This window comes from Squalius cephalus, assembly GCF_949319135.1.
Source record: "Squalius cephalus genome assembly, chromosome: 5".
NCBI lineage: Eukaryota > Metazoa > Chordata > Actinopteri > Cypriniformes > Leuciscidae > Squalius > Squalius cephalus.
The window spans coordinates 7,704,194-7,719,688 of record NC_137126.1 but is presented as its reverse complement, the minus strand read 5'-3'; the positions used below and the strand labels follow the sequence as shown (position 1 = coordinate 7,719,688).

Genomic DNA, 15,495 nt, shown 5'->3' with positions numbered 1-15,495 from the left:
GTGAATAAATGTGTCAGTGTTTTTTATACAATGGACTTCACTGGTCACCAGAAATGTTTGGTTACCAACATTCTTCAAAATATCATCTTTTGTGTTATCTTCACTCTGCAAAAATGATTTTTCAAAGTTGTAAATAAAACACAGATTATTGGTTTTACGAAAAAACTTTGTCTTCTACATCAAAATGTAATATTTAATTCGATATGTTTTTTCATTCAAGGTCAGGCCTGTGTCTGTGTTTTTTTAACCTTCTTATTTTAGTTGTTTTTCACTTTCAAAACTTTTTTTCAACATTGATAATAATAAGAAAGGTTCTTGAGCGACAAATCAACATATTAGAATGATTTCTTAAGGATTGTATGTCACTGAAGAAAAGACTGGAGTAATGATGCTGAAAATGTAGCTTTGCCATCACAGGAATAAATGACATTTTAAAATATATTGAATTGAAAAAATATATTTTCAGTTGTAATATTTCATATTATTACTGTTTTACTGTATTGTTGAAATAATAAAGGCATTCTTAGTGAGCCCAAGAGACTTTCAAAAACTATTCTCTTGATTGGTGACACATTAACTCCCATAATAAATGTGACTCCAACATTGTTGATGCTTTCTTCAAACGGCTCCCAGTATTTTAAGATCTAACATCTTTTATCACAATGCATGATAAATCTGAAATGTCAAATGATTTACTCTGGCTCATAATTGGATGGCCAATTCCTCTGTTCTCCTCTGACATGTAAAAGCTCTCTGTAAACAAGCACCAGCAACACACTGTAATAGAGGCAGTGAGATGACAGAAATGACCCGTGTCCCCTCCTCTCTCCATTGTCTCCAGCTCTCCGCTAATGTGCCGTGTGTCCAGTCTATTTCCCTCCTGGCTGATTTGTTTTGTTTCGCTTACCTTCATAAACATCATTGTGTGTTTAAAACGGTGGGAAATTCAAGAAAGAGAGACATGTTATTAAGAGGTTTACTGAGAATATAGTTTCAGTCTTTCGGTTTTCTTTCTAGCGAGTAGGCAAATTACATCTCTCTCAGAATAGCTGTGATGTAATTATCTGCTGATGCAATTGTCACAACATGCACATTTTTATAGGCGCTATGGCAAGACGGTCCGCTGAACAATAAATATAAATATTAGTTCTCAACATTTCAGCATCTCAGATATTGTATTTTAAATGCCAGTTAAATAAACCATTCATACACACCATTTTTAAGTGGGTGTATGATGATTCCACACATTATTTTGAATATTAAAGGTAAAGTAGTTCATTTTGCCACTGCATTCTTCTGGTTTCCACCCCAGCATATTTTAGAGTAAAATATGGATTGAACAAGAAAAGGTCACAACTGAAATGACACCACATAATTTCCACCTCAAGTTATAATAATAGGAATGTAATATTTTTCAGGTTCAAAGATACTCCTCCATAATTGTCGACATATAAATGGTGAAAATGGAGCACATATGAACCTGAATCTAAATTACCAAATGTACAACTTTGTTGCCCCATATAGGATCTTACAGTGTCACATTGTGAGAGTATCCTTTTATTATTCTGCATGTGGTGATTAATGTTTCTGTGAAACCTAAGCTTTGTCGTTTTAAAGGATATATTGTAATATTCCATGGTTTCTAATAATCTAAGCTTTAAACTTTTTTTTCCATTTAATTGTTTTTTCCAAGGAACCTTGTTTCTGCCACAGAATAAAAAAATAAATCGGTAATTTCGACTTTTTATCTCACAATTCTGAGGAAAAAGTCAATTGTGAGTTATAAACTCAGAATTGCGAGATATAAGTCCAAATTACTCCAAATTACTTAGTTACAGTTTGGTCATAAATAAGATTGACACCACATTCTTTAAGTGAACTGACACCCTTAACTTAAATTATATTTAACTGAGACTTGACTGACTTGAGCTGAATCTTGTGTAACATTTAAAAAAAAAAAAAGTAATAACTTATTTTGATGAGTTAAAGTAATATAAAACATATGTTGCCATGACTTACTGATCTGCTCCTGTATGATGGCAATTCAGGAGTAAATAAGGTTGTCAGTCTCAAACCCTGATTTGTGTGAATGTAGCCATTCAAAGCAGCACATATAACTGTGGCATTGAGTTGATCTTAGTTTTGAAACAGCCTCTATAACTCTTCATCTGCTCTGACACCCAAAGCCATTTTTCACCGCCTACTCATCATGTCACTTCATTTAATCTACCTTGACATTTCTGCTTTTGATTCTTTTCATTTTCCTTCCCACTTAGCTGCTTACGTTCATCTAGGTTCATCATCCTTGGCTCAATTGAGAGTCATCACTCTCTATTATTTCATTGTAGATGCACAAAAGACCAAACTATGCTTATTGGCAGTGGCTCTAAAAAATGATGAATGATCAGTGGAATTCATGGTGAAAGGAAAACATTAATTTTTGCATGGCTAAACATTGCACTCAGAGTTAAGAAAATTATACTTTTTTGTTCCATGTTGTCAAACCTTGATTGATTTTTCTCTTCAGTTTCTAACTCACTTGACTCCCATGCATTATATTTCTGGATAGTGGCTGTTTGAGCCCAGCTTGCCAGTAAGAAGTGAATTTCTGCCTCCCATACATTAGTTGGAGCTTATGGATGCAATGGTTGACCTTTAATGTACTCACTGGATATTTTAGCTAGATATAGATGGGCATAGTTGACTCATTCTGAAGTTTAAAGGTAGGGTAGGCAATTTCGGAGAGGCTAGCAATAGCAAGCTAGCTTTGAAAGCATTAGATCCCACCCTTCCTTCAGATCGATAATTAATACATGGCATGTACGCAGCATAAGCTCATTGTTTTGGTTCAGGAGGAACTGTAAAAGGCGGCTGCTGGATAAGTCTGTGATTGTTCTCTAGCAGCAATACTCCACTTGATCCAGAGCCATTTATATGCTCTTGCTGGATCTTCTGTAGTGCTGTGGATGGCTCTTCTCCTCTTCTCTCCCTTGATACCGAATTCCATCAAAGCTCTACAAAGGGATTGTCTACAAAGCTTCTACATACCACTGCCAAACACATCCCTCTCCAGCCTTGTCTGTGCTAGTCACTAACTAGGTCATCCACTTGTAGGGCTTCTCAGTGCGCTATCAGCATGGCTGAGATTCGGCCTTTGGCCATGCTGATATTTAGACCAACAACACAGACTGTGAGGCTATTACTTTTATATAAATGTGCAATAAACAAGAGATTAATTTTGAAAAACGTATGTTAAAGACAAAAATTGGCCAGTTATCTTGTATGTTTCTTCTCCGGCAATGAAAATGGTTCCAAAAGAAGCCAAAGCATCAAACTGTCATCGTGTCTGGAACAGAGAATGTGAGCTGGAACTAACTCTTGTGTAATATTTTCTCTTCACCATTTCTGATACCAACACAAGGTCTGAGGTGATCTTGGCAAATTTTGGCATGTGATTTTAAAGGCAATTTTTTTTTAACCTGTTTTTTTTTGTCGTCTTCATTTTAAATCAGTATTGGTGTGACATTGGATCAGGAAGTGATGTTTTCATCCAGTATAGTGCTAGTCTAACATCAGCTATGCTATTCCTTGAAACATCGGTTGTGGGTGTTCATCTAAATGGTGAAAAGACACTAAGATGTTGCATGGCTTCCTTGATGCTGATAGAGCAGCGGCCTTTCAATCAGTGACAAAAGCCTTTCAAATATTTGTGTGCAACAAATTAGGTTTCTTGACTTATGGAGATCATGACTGAGGATTGTTTGAAACGTGGTATGACACTGATTGTCTTGCAATCAAACTCCCATTCATCCATTCTTACTCTGAGCGTGTTAACAAATTGAACTACTTCTATTTAAGAGGTCCGAAAACCTGTCAGTATCTGGTGTGACCACCATTCGCCTCACGCAGTGCAAAACATCTCCTTCGCATAGAATTGATCAGGTTGTTGATTGTGGCCTGTGGAATGTTGGTCCCACTCCTCTTCAATTGCTGTGCAAAGTTGCTGGATATTGGCAGGACCTGGAACACGCCGATCCAGAGCATCCCAAACATGCTCAATGGGTGACATGTCCGGTGATTATGCTGGCCCTGCAAGAACTGGGATGTTTTCAGCTTCCAGGAATTGTGTACAGATCCTTGCAACATGGGGCCTTGCATTATCATGCTGCAACATGAGGAGATGGTCGTGGATGAATGGCACAACAATGGGCCTCAGAATCTCGTCACGGTATCTCTGTGCATTCAAAATGGCATCAATAAAATGCACCTGTGTTCATTGTCCATAACATACGCCTGCCCATACCATAACCCCACCGCCACCATGGGCCACTCGATCCACAACGTTGACATCAGCAAACCGCTCACTCACACGACGCCATACACAGTCTGCCATCTGCCCTGTACAGTGAAAACCGGGATTCATCCATGAAGAGAACACCTCTCCAAAGTGCCAGACGCCATCGAATGTGAGCATTTGCCCACTCAAGTCAGTTACGACGACGAACTGCAGTCAGGTCGAGACCCCGATGAGGACGACGAGCATGAAGATGGGCTTCCCTGAGATGGTTTCTGACAGATGGGGAAAAAACTCTTTGGTTATGCAAACCAATTGTTGCAGCAGCTGTCCGGGTGGCTGGTCTCAGACGATCGTGGAGGTGAAGATGCTGGAAGTAGAGGTCCTGGGCTGGTGTGGTTACACGTGGTCTGCGGTTGTGAGGCCGGTTGGATGTACTGCCAAATTTTCTGAAACGCCTTTGGGGACGGCTTATGGTAGAGAAATGAACATTCAATTCATGGGCAACAGCTCTGGTGGACATTCCTGCTGTCAGCATGCCAATTGCACGCTCCCTCAAAACTTGCGACATCTGTGGCATTGTGCTGTGTGATAAAACTGCACATTTTAGAGTGGCCTTTTACTGTGGCCAGCCTAAGGCACACCTGTGCAATAATCATTGTGTCTAATCAGCATCTTGATATGCCACACCTGTGAGGTGGATGGATTATCTCGGCAAAGGAGAAGTGCTCACTAACACAGATTTAGACAGATTTGTGAACAATATTTGAGAGAAATAGGCCTTTTGTGTACATAGAAAAGGTCTTAGATCTTTGAGTTCAGCTCATGAAAAATGGGGGCAAAAACAAAAGTGTTGCGTTTATAATTTTCTTCAGTGTAGCTCAGAATATTTGTGCATTAAGTTTCAGATGTGTGTAAAAAATGCGTGTATTTGTAATGTATAATGTAATGTAAAGTATAATATAAAGTATATAATATAATAAAATGTCATAAAATATAATATTATGTAATAAATATGTCTGCAAACAGCTCAGCATGTATTTGTGCTTCAAATTATAGATAAGTTTATTTGCAATGTATCGTGATCTTAGAAGATTAATTAAAATACATTTATTAAAAAGTATAATGAATATTATGATATAATATAATAATTAATAAAATGGATAGTTCCAGTCGTTGATGCTGATTGGTCAATAGTCATGTTTTATTTGAAGCATGGCTGTGACTGCTTCGCTGAAAAAATCTGTAAATCACTTTAGTTAAAAAAAGAGAAAAGGTAAATAAACCCCCTGACAACTGGGCAAACATTATGACCTCTGATTAATATTCATGAGCCATGCTAATAAGGTTTATAATTGTTCGTACCCATCACCCCATCCTCCCTCCACTCTGAAACGACTTTTCGCGTTTTTCAAAACTATGATATGAACTGACCTATGCTGAAATGAGGGTCTTCTTGACACTCTAAGCAAGATGAATGATTCTCCTGCAAAACCAGGCGTTTCAGAAAGACTGCCCCCTGTGCGAGACTCATCCGCATGATTCATGCATTAAAAATTGGATCAATTAAATCATTCCCTCCTTTCAAAGCCATGACAGGCTTGCACTGCCACGCTGCCTCATCATCAGGACCCCGCTAACAATCCCGCAACAACACCCACAATCCATTCAGAGTACAAGAACACAACAGGGAGATAACTAGACAGGCAGCTAATATAACCGTAAAGCATCTGATCAGTGGGAAACTACTGTCATTTTGTTAAGGGAGAAAGGGAAAGGGGAAGTTTCATAATTAATGACTCTAGTCTCTTATGATTAGCCGCAGACGGGCTTTGCATGCTGGATGAGGAGGATCCGGTATCGTCATCATCCTCAGCGGGAGAGAGGAAGAGTAGCTCAAACCTTGTAGATTTGAAAATCATGCTTTCCCCCGTTATGGTTGAATCACGGAAGCTACACCAGTTACTTTTGCCAAGAGATTTCTATTTATTATTTTTATACATGTATCAGACCGAGATAAACAGGCATATAAGAATAAGGCTATAGGTGAGGAGGTCTTCATTCCAGATTTCTCTGTTCCCCATTTCTCTATTTCCTCACCCCATCATGCCAGCTGTAATGGTTTATCTATGTTTCTCCTTCCTCTCACCCCGTCATGCCTCTGTTTCTCTTTCCTCTCACCCCATCATGCCTCTGTGTTTCTCTTTCCTCTCACCCCATCATGCCTCTGTTTCTCTGAGGTGGTACTGTAAGATTGAGCTTATATACACCACTCTGGGACTTACAACTTCCTTGTAAGGTAGAAAAACATGTTGTTTATATTTAAAATGGAATGTATACCTCATGCATACACATGGTACAATCCACTTTCCATATTAAGAAACTATTTCTCAGTGTATCCATTTGTTGTACATTTGCATCAGTTGAAACATTCCTTTCCTTGAAAAGAACATACAAACTGAAGTATCATCATTAGTGGAACATCTCTGCTCAGTGAACGTGTTACATTGCACACATACCTCTAAACAAAATATAGCTCATCCCAGATCTCTGCTCAGCACACATGTACAACATACTATGACTTGACAAAATACATTATGAAATTTTTATGGAAATGAATAAAGAAAAATAATACAAAAAAATAACATTAAACAGTAAAAAGTCTTCAAACCTGCCATAAGCAACAGGCTGAACCTAAACGCTCATTAAATCCGGCTGAGCTCTGACAGAGCTGTCACCTGAAATCTCTTCAGATTCCCCCCGTCAGACACTGTTTTACATTAATGGTAGGTCTCTGGGGTGTATTAGCGCATCTACTGTAATGCAATTCAAATATTTGCTTTAAATTAGTTTGTACCGTACATTTAACAAATCCGTTAACATGCTTTCTGACTTTAAAGTGGTAATTTTTTTGTATCCATCCATACCTGGTCCTCTTATAATGTTGATATTTTTATGCCAAATGTTATCCAAGTTGTCATTTTTTGTTTTTCTTTTCATGACCATTTTCCACCGTCTCTCTGGCCCTTAGAATTGAACAATATGTTTGTGCTGTTGTTCCTTCATCCATAAGATGAGCATCTATCACTGCACTCGGCTCTCACACTGCAGGTTTTCTGTTGTGCCCAGTATACAGTAGTTTTGAACTGCCTCATACTTCAATAACAGCCTCTTTACAGAGAAAGCATTACATTTGTGTTGGATTCATAAAACAATCCATGCTAAAATCATCATCATCTTTATTCTTCTTCTCCTTCTCCTTTTCCTTCTCCTCCTCCCTTTTCTCCTCCTTTTCCTTCTCCTACTTCTCCTCCCCCTGTTCATTCTTCTTTCTCCTCCTCTTCTCCTTCCTCTTCTTCTCCTCCTTCTTGTTATCCTTCTCTTCCTTATCATCCTCATCTTTGTTCTTCTTCTCCATCTTTCTTCTTCTTCATTTTCTCTTTCTCCTTCCTCCTTATTCTCCTCCTTTTCATTCTTGTTTCTTCTTCTTTTTCATCTTATTATTATTCTCCAACTTCTTCTTTTCCTTCTTTTTCTCCTCTACGGAGGACAATTGACATTGACATTGACATCTACCTTCTCCTCTTAATTCTTCTTTCTCCTCACATACTCCTCCTCCTTTCTCTTGTTCTCCTTCACTTCTTTCTCATTCTTCTTTTCCCTCTTCTTATTCTTCTTCTCCTGCCTTCTCCTCCTCCTCTTCATTCTTCTTTCTCCCCCTCCTCTCTTCTCCTCCACCTCAATCTTATTATCCTTTTCTTCATTCTTCTTCTTTACCTTCTCCTCCTCCTCCCTTTTCTCCTCTTCTCCTTCATTCTTCTCCTCCTCTTCTTCTTCTTCTTCTCTTCCTCCTCATCATCTTCTTCATTCTTCTCCTTCATAATCATCGTCTTCTTATTCCCCTCTTCCTTCTCCTTTTTCTTTTCTCCTCTTTATTCTCCTTCTATTTTTTCTCCTCATCCTCTTTTTTTGAGCACCCTAACAACCTTACATTGAAAAGGGATCAAATGGAGGTCTCAGGATCAGAACATCACAAAGACAAGGAATTGGGCTCCTATGATCCGGGCTAATCAGCAGCTATTCAAGATCACAATTCTAACTAGTCACACCCTAGCAAACATATAGTTACATGACACAGCCCTATCTCGGCCACTAGGGGCTTCTGCCATGTCTCAACACTTGTTTGTCTTGGAGCAGCATTTGAGGCCCATTTGCCATACATAGTAAATGGTGAAAATTATGAGATTGTGACATTGTACCACTGTGTCCCTCCATAGCAAGAACCTGTTACAGTTTCTTCAGAATCTAGTTATTTGTTATTATTGGTCATTTAAAATCACATGCTATTACTCATGTCATGTTGATAGTTATGTAAGCTACTCAAGATCAATAATATATGCATGCATATGCGTGAATTGTTTGTCCATTAGCATGGCAACCAACATGAATAATAAATAATAACCACTGCCTTACCTAATGCAGCGAAATCTTCTGCTCAGACCTGGCATTACATGCATCAGTGATGTGCTCCTTGTTTAGCATATTGTTAGACCTGAATAAGTTGACAGAATTCATTTTATTGTCTGGAAAAAAAAAACTGTATGTTGACAAAAACACTGTTTTTAGGTTCAATGCTTTCCACAGATAGTTGTATATACTGAGCCCTTTCTAAATGTGTATGTGTGTGCGACACATCTTACCCCACTCTCCCTACTCTAAAATCTGCAATCTGATGAAAATACCAGTTTACATGAGAAATATGTACATTATATTCAAAGAGTTCTGAAAGTTACAACATGTTTTTTTTTATTGTACATAGGGCCTATACACTAAATGGATCAAGGAACATTTGATTTTTCTCATGATATCACCCTTTTAATACACCAAATCTGAGGAAGATTACTGTCATCTCCTAGCGTTCAGACAATATATCGACTTTAATCCACATAGTACCCAGTAAATGCATTTTTATCATGCTGGGTTTTACATGAAAAACATTCACAGCCAATAATTTGAACCTCCATGTTCTATTAAATCTCATCAGTGGCTTTTCAATGATCAGGCTGGATAAAATGCTAACGAGAGACAGGATGCTTAACCCTCAACCCACAGCTTTTTATGTGTCGCTCTCTCTGCTGATGAGGGGCTGCTTGAGGATCCTTTGATCCCACTGCATTATTGTGATGGGAGAGGCCCAGACCAGTCATTTAGCTGGAATGGTGTGCAGAGGGAAATGATGTGACACCGCTTCATATTTGTTATTGCCATGATGAGAGGTGTTGGACTGTAATGGGGGAACTGTGAGAATCTAATCATGTTTTGGTGTAGGTTGCAACAGTATAGATAATATTATTTTTTTTAAATTAGACCATATTTCAGTCTCCATCTGGCTGCTTGGTCGATCCTGCCAGTAATGTGATTTTGTATCAAAGATTAAGCCACAAAGGTGCAAGAACGCATGGTAGAGACAGAATGGACAGATCATGCTATATACTGTACTCTCTGTGTGTGTGTGTGTGTGTGTATATATATATATATATGCTTGAGGATTATATATATATATGCTTGAGGATATATATATATATATATATCTATATATATATATGCTTGAGGATATATATATATATATATATATATATATATATATATATATATATATATATATATATATATATATATATATATATATATATATATATATATATATATATATACACAGTTTAGGAATATTAAATCTTAATTATGCTTTCGAATATGCTTCAAATAGCTATAATTATCATTCTAATTTTATCCTTAGAAAAAAATCTATTTAAATATTCAATGATAATAGTGATAATTATAATTGTTAAACGAGTATGATTCTAAATCATCCTTTATATAGATTTTTGAGGATTCGATGTGTAAATTTATGTATGAATACACAATTTTATATTTTAGTTCATTATTAATGAGATTAATCAAACAGGTGTGTTTTAAGTAGTTAAATAATTAACATTAGTTAGTTAAAAAAAATTAAAGTTATTATTATTATTTTGGAAAGGGCTCTTTTTGCCTTCATTCAGACCATAGAGTGATGAACTGTCACAAAACAATGGGGTGATGGTATTTATCCAATGACCTGGATTCAAAGTCGGGTCATCCGCATGTAAGTGATGCCGTGCCACATGTTGGAAAACATGAGCTACCCACCAGGCTTCTTTTCAAATCGTAAATCATGTTATAGAGAAAATACAAATAATGTTTGTTTATATGGTGAAGTTGCTGGAGGGGATTAATTATAGTAGACTCTGTTTATGATACTCAAGATAAGAATAACTCACAAAGAATAAACGTTGGTTAAAACATCCAAACAATAAACTTGAACAGACAATCTATCAATTCTGTCTATTAAACTTCTCTGACCAGCTTTGCAGGTGTTCATAATTGTTCTGTTATTGCATTATATAAAAGGTGCAGCTGGTGGAGCTTTTGTTTAAAAGCCTTTTTATTATTTTAACCAACCAGGTAGCTGGTAACACATCCATCTACAATTAATAGCACCCAGAGCACTAATTAATCTTTGCGAGAGAGACTGTCGGGTGCCGTTCAGGAACTCTGACTTATTTTGATTGCATCTTCATATTTCTGGATTTCTATAGCTGTAAATAAAGGCGGTTGCAAGGTCAGTGTAGAGTGCACTTCTTCGTCATTTAATCTTTTATGAGAGACCAGGTTCATCTGCAAATATTTCATCAACATGGAGCAGGAGTATCATCGTATGTTCAGTAGGTCTTATTTAAAATCTCATACATTTATTTGCAAGGCCTATAAATATTAAATCACTTGGATTTGCATGACATTTATTGCATAAGCTGTGAATCTTAAAGTTACATTTTCTCTGAAAAGACATCAGCAGTGGGGAATGTATTGATGTATCCATTTGCTGTGAGGGTCTCTACTGGGATTTGAATGCTTGCGCTTTACATTGCTCGTAGACCTAACACTTTGTCAAGAGGGGTTATGTTATTCATGAATTGAAGAAAGCAGATGTAAGGCTGGTTATTTGACATCTATCGTCCTTACCAATTATGTGGCCTATGATGCACTGGTACCCAATCGGATGCACCTCTTCGGATAATATGTGTAACGCTCAGGGATTTCGTTCAAGGACAGCTGGGTCGTTCTTTATTTTGATTAAATTAAATTTGTATTTGAGATAATCCTCACCTGAAGTTTACATGCACAGATTTGAAGAGATTTGAATTCAATTCAGTCCAGCTGCCACGTTAGTGAGAAGCTGTGCCATGAAAAGGATGAACTTAAATCCTTTGGAATACTCAATTGATATTAATTTTAAATACAAATATGAATATACACTACTGTACAAAAGTTTGAGGTTGGTAATATTTCTTTAACTTTTTTTCTTATGCTCATCAAGACTGCATTTATTTGATTAAAGTACAGTAAAACAGTTATATTGTGAAATATTGCTATTTAAAATATCTATTTTCTATTTTAATATATTTAAAAATGTAATTTATTCCTGTGATGGCAAAGCTGAATTTTCATCAGCCATTACTCTAATCTTCAGTCTCACATGATCCTTCAGAAATCATTCTAAAATGCTGATTTGCTGCTCAAGAAACATTTCTTATTATTCCAAACTTAATGTTTGAAAATGGCTGTGCTGCTTATTTTTTTTTATTTACCTTTATTTTACCAGGAAATAATCCCATTGAGATTCAGAATCTCTTTTTCAAGGGAGTCCTGGCCAAGACGGCAGAATAATAGTTCCATTTAAAAATACATATACAAACATTTAACAGAAAAAGACATTTTGGCAGTTTAACATCATCTCAACATATTCACCAGAAGCACTCAGTAACAGTACATGTGCATTTAGTACTCAAATAGTTCTTTATCCTCATTTTAAATTGTGTCATTGTCGGTAAATAATCAAATTTGAGCTTATTCTGCAATTTATACCAAGAAAACGGTGCAAAAACTTTAAAAGCACTTTCACCGAAGACAGTTCGCGTTCGTGGGATATCATACATGATTTGTCCATATGATCTAAGATTACATTTCCTGGTAGACACTTTAAGAGTGAGAAGAGAACATAAATAAGGAGGCAGTTTACAAAGTATGGCCTTAAAAAGAAAAATATACCAGTGTTCCAGCCTGCGATTGTGCAGAGATGGCCAACCAACACTCTCATACAAGTTGCAATGATGAGTACGAAAATTGGAATTAGTCACAAATCTTAGTGCTGCATGATATACTGAATCCAGCATTTTCAAAGAAGATTTGTTTGCATGCATATATAAAATATCCCCATAATCCAGCATTGACATAAATGTTGTTTGTATAAGTGTTTTTCTCGTACTAAAAGAGAAACAGCCTTTGTTTCTATAATAGAAACCCAACTTTACTCTTAATTTTTTTGTTAGACCCTCTATATGCTGTTTGAAGGACAAATTTTCTTCTAAAAGGAAACCAAGATATTTATAAACTGATACTCGTTCAATTACTTTCTCATCTAATGTAGTGATTTGACAAGCATTTTCTGTTTTCCTTGATTTAGAAAAGCACATCATTTTAGTTTTATCAGAGTTTAGTACAAGTCTCAATTTCTGTAGATTCTTCTGAATAATTATAAAGGCAGATTGCAGATCCTCTATAGCACTTGTCAAGGCTGGAGCTGAACAATATAAAACAGTATCGTCCGCATAAAAATGACACTTAGCATTTGTTACATTTTGACACAAATCATTTATATAAATAGTAAATAAAATGGGACCCAAAATGGACCCCTGGGGGACACCATTTTGTATAAATAATGAGTTTGAGGACACACCATCAACATGAACACTTTGTGTTCTGCCACTCAAATAGTTGCCAAACCATTTGACAGCTTTTGGAGACATTCCAATATCCACCAATCTCTGAGACAGAACATAGTGGTCAACTGTGTCAAACGCTTTTGAAAGATCTAAAAACAGTGCAGCACAATATTCTTTAGAATCAATAGCACTTATAAAATCATTTAACACTTTCATAGTGGCAGTGACAGTGCTATGGTTTTTACGAAAACCCGATTGCGAATCATTTAAAATATTTTTTGTTAATAAGTAGTATTTTAACTGGTCACTTATAAGCCCTTCTAAAACCTTGGCTAAAGCAGATAGCTTAGATATTGGCCTATAATTATTTGGGTTTGATCGGTCACCACCCTTTAATAAAGGAGTGACATATGCTGACTTCAAAACACTTGGTATTAATCCAGTTTCAATAGTCAAGTTGAAAATGTGTGTCAAAGGTTCTGCAATATATTCAGCAGCAATATTTAAAAAGTATGGATCCAACCCATCAGGACCAGCAGATTTCTTAGTATTTAACCCTATTAGAGCATCATACACCTCCTTCGTTCCAATACAAACAAGATCAAAATCGATAGGTACATTTTCCCTTGACAAAGAGAAGTCCTCTTTTCTCCTCTGATGATTTGTTGAATGGTCAAACAACAACCCAGAGGATATAAAGTGCTGATTCAGGGAATCTAGCATACTTTTCTTGTCTGTAATAATGTTATCATTTAACTTCAATATATTTGGCATGACAGTATCCCTAGCGTCAGAAGACAGTGATTTTATAACTTTCCAAAATTTTAAGGGATTAGCTGAGCTATCACATAATTCATTTACATAAAAATCTGATTTTGCTTTACGTATTTGAGAGACACATTTGTTTCTCAGACGCCTAAAATTTTGCCAGTCTGAACTATTTTTGGATTTCTTTGCCATTGACCAAGCAAGATCACGTTCATGAATTAAATCAGACAATTTCTCTGAAAACCACGGATTATCACGGCCTTTGATCTTATATTTCCTAAAAGGTGCATGCTTGTTTATAATATTCAAAAATAGTGACTTAAAATATTTCAACGCTATTTCGGGATCTGGTATCAAATTCACTCTGGTCCAGTCACAAAGATTAAGATCAATAAAAAAGGCTTGTTTACAGAATGACTTCAGATTTCTCTTAATTATAGTACGCGGTTTACATTTAGATATCCTGGCATCTCTCACACCGGCAATAACGCAGTGATCACTCATATCATTTGCAAAAACAGCAGTAGCTTTGTATTTCTTCGGAACATTTGTTAAAAACAAATCAAGAAGCGTAGACTTGTCAGGATGTTTAGGATTTGGCCTAGTAGGTGAGTCTATAATTTGGGTCAGATTCGCTGAGTCACAAAAACTTTTAATTTGGTCAGATGCAGATGTTAGCCAATCCCAATTTAAGTCTCCAATTAAAGCCAATTCTGTATATTTTATAGATGACAAACAGTCAGACAATGAGGACAATGTTTCCTTTGGCGCAGAAGGAGGTCTATAGCATCCCGCAACTGTCAAAACATAATTCTGCGACAATTCAATTTTTAACACTAGCAATTCAAATTGTCTAGGCACAGACTTGGATAGTTGTACTGTTGCCTGAAAACTATTTTTTACATAGATCGCCACTCCTCCACCTTTAGCACGACGATCAGTACGAAATAAATTATACCCCTCCATATAAATATAACTATCAGGAGTGGATCTACCCAGCCAAGTTTCAGATAGTACCATAATATCAACATTTGTCGATTTGGCCCAAATTCTGACCATATCAATTTTTGGTAATAGACTTCTTACATTTATGTGCACAAAACCAATACCTGACCTCTTTAAAAAATCAGCAGGAGTTTGCAGTGATATCATATCTGTCACAGGACCTGGGTTAGGTTGCACATTTCCTGACATCAGCAACATAAGTGTAATGATACATTTCAACATACAGTGCTTTCTACAGTTTTTTGAGCAATCTTTAGAGTCCCCACTCATTGTGATTTTGGGCCAAGAGTTTTTTGATGGAATAAAACAGTCATTTAAAAGGAGAAGGCTTAAAAGATGTTTCAAGTCTCCATGTTGTGAAAACAGGATCATGTCATACATCCAGCTCACCTGACTGCCGACTAGATCCTGTGCATAGCCAGTAATCTTTGATCGTGATAACCTATAAAATGCATTTAAAGAAACATTATAGTTACTCACTGGGACCTCCCGGTGCACTTCATACTCTGAGATTTTTGGCAGACAGAGCAAAAACAGCAAGGCAAAAATCATAATCGCCATGGTAGAATTTGCACACCACAGAGCAGGGTAACCGGGGTATAGTTT

At 36.6% G+C, this 15,495-nt stretch overlaps 1 protein-coding gene across 2 annotated transcripts in view; it reads left to right on the top strand.

The window, feature by feature from the left end:
• doc2b (double C2-like domains, beta) overlaps nucleotides 1-15,495 on the top strand; it is a 228,462-nt gene that overhangs the window by 66,597 nt on the left and 146,370 nt on the right. The window lies entirely within an intron of this gene.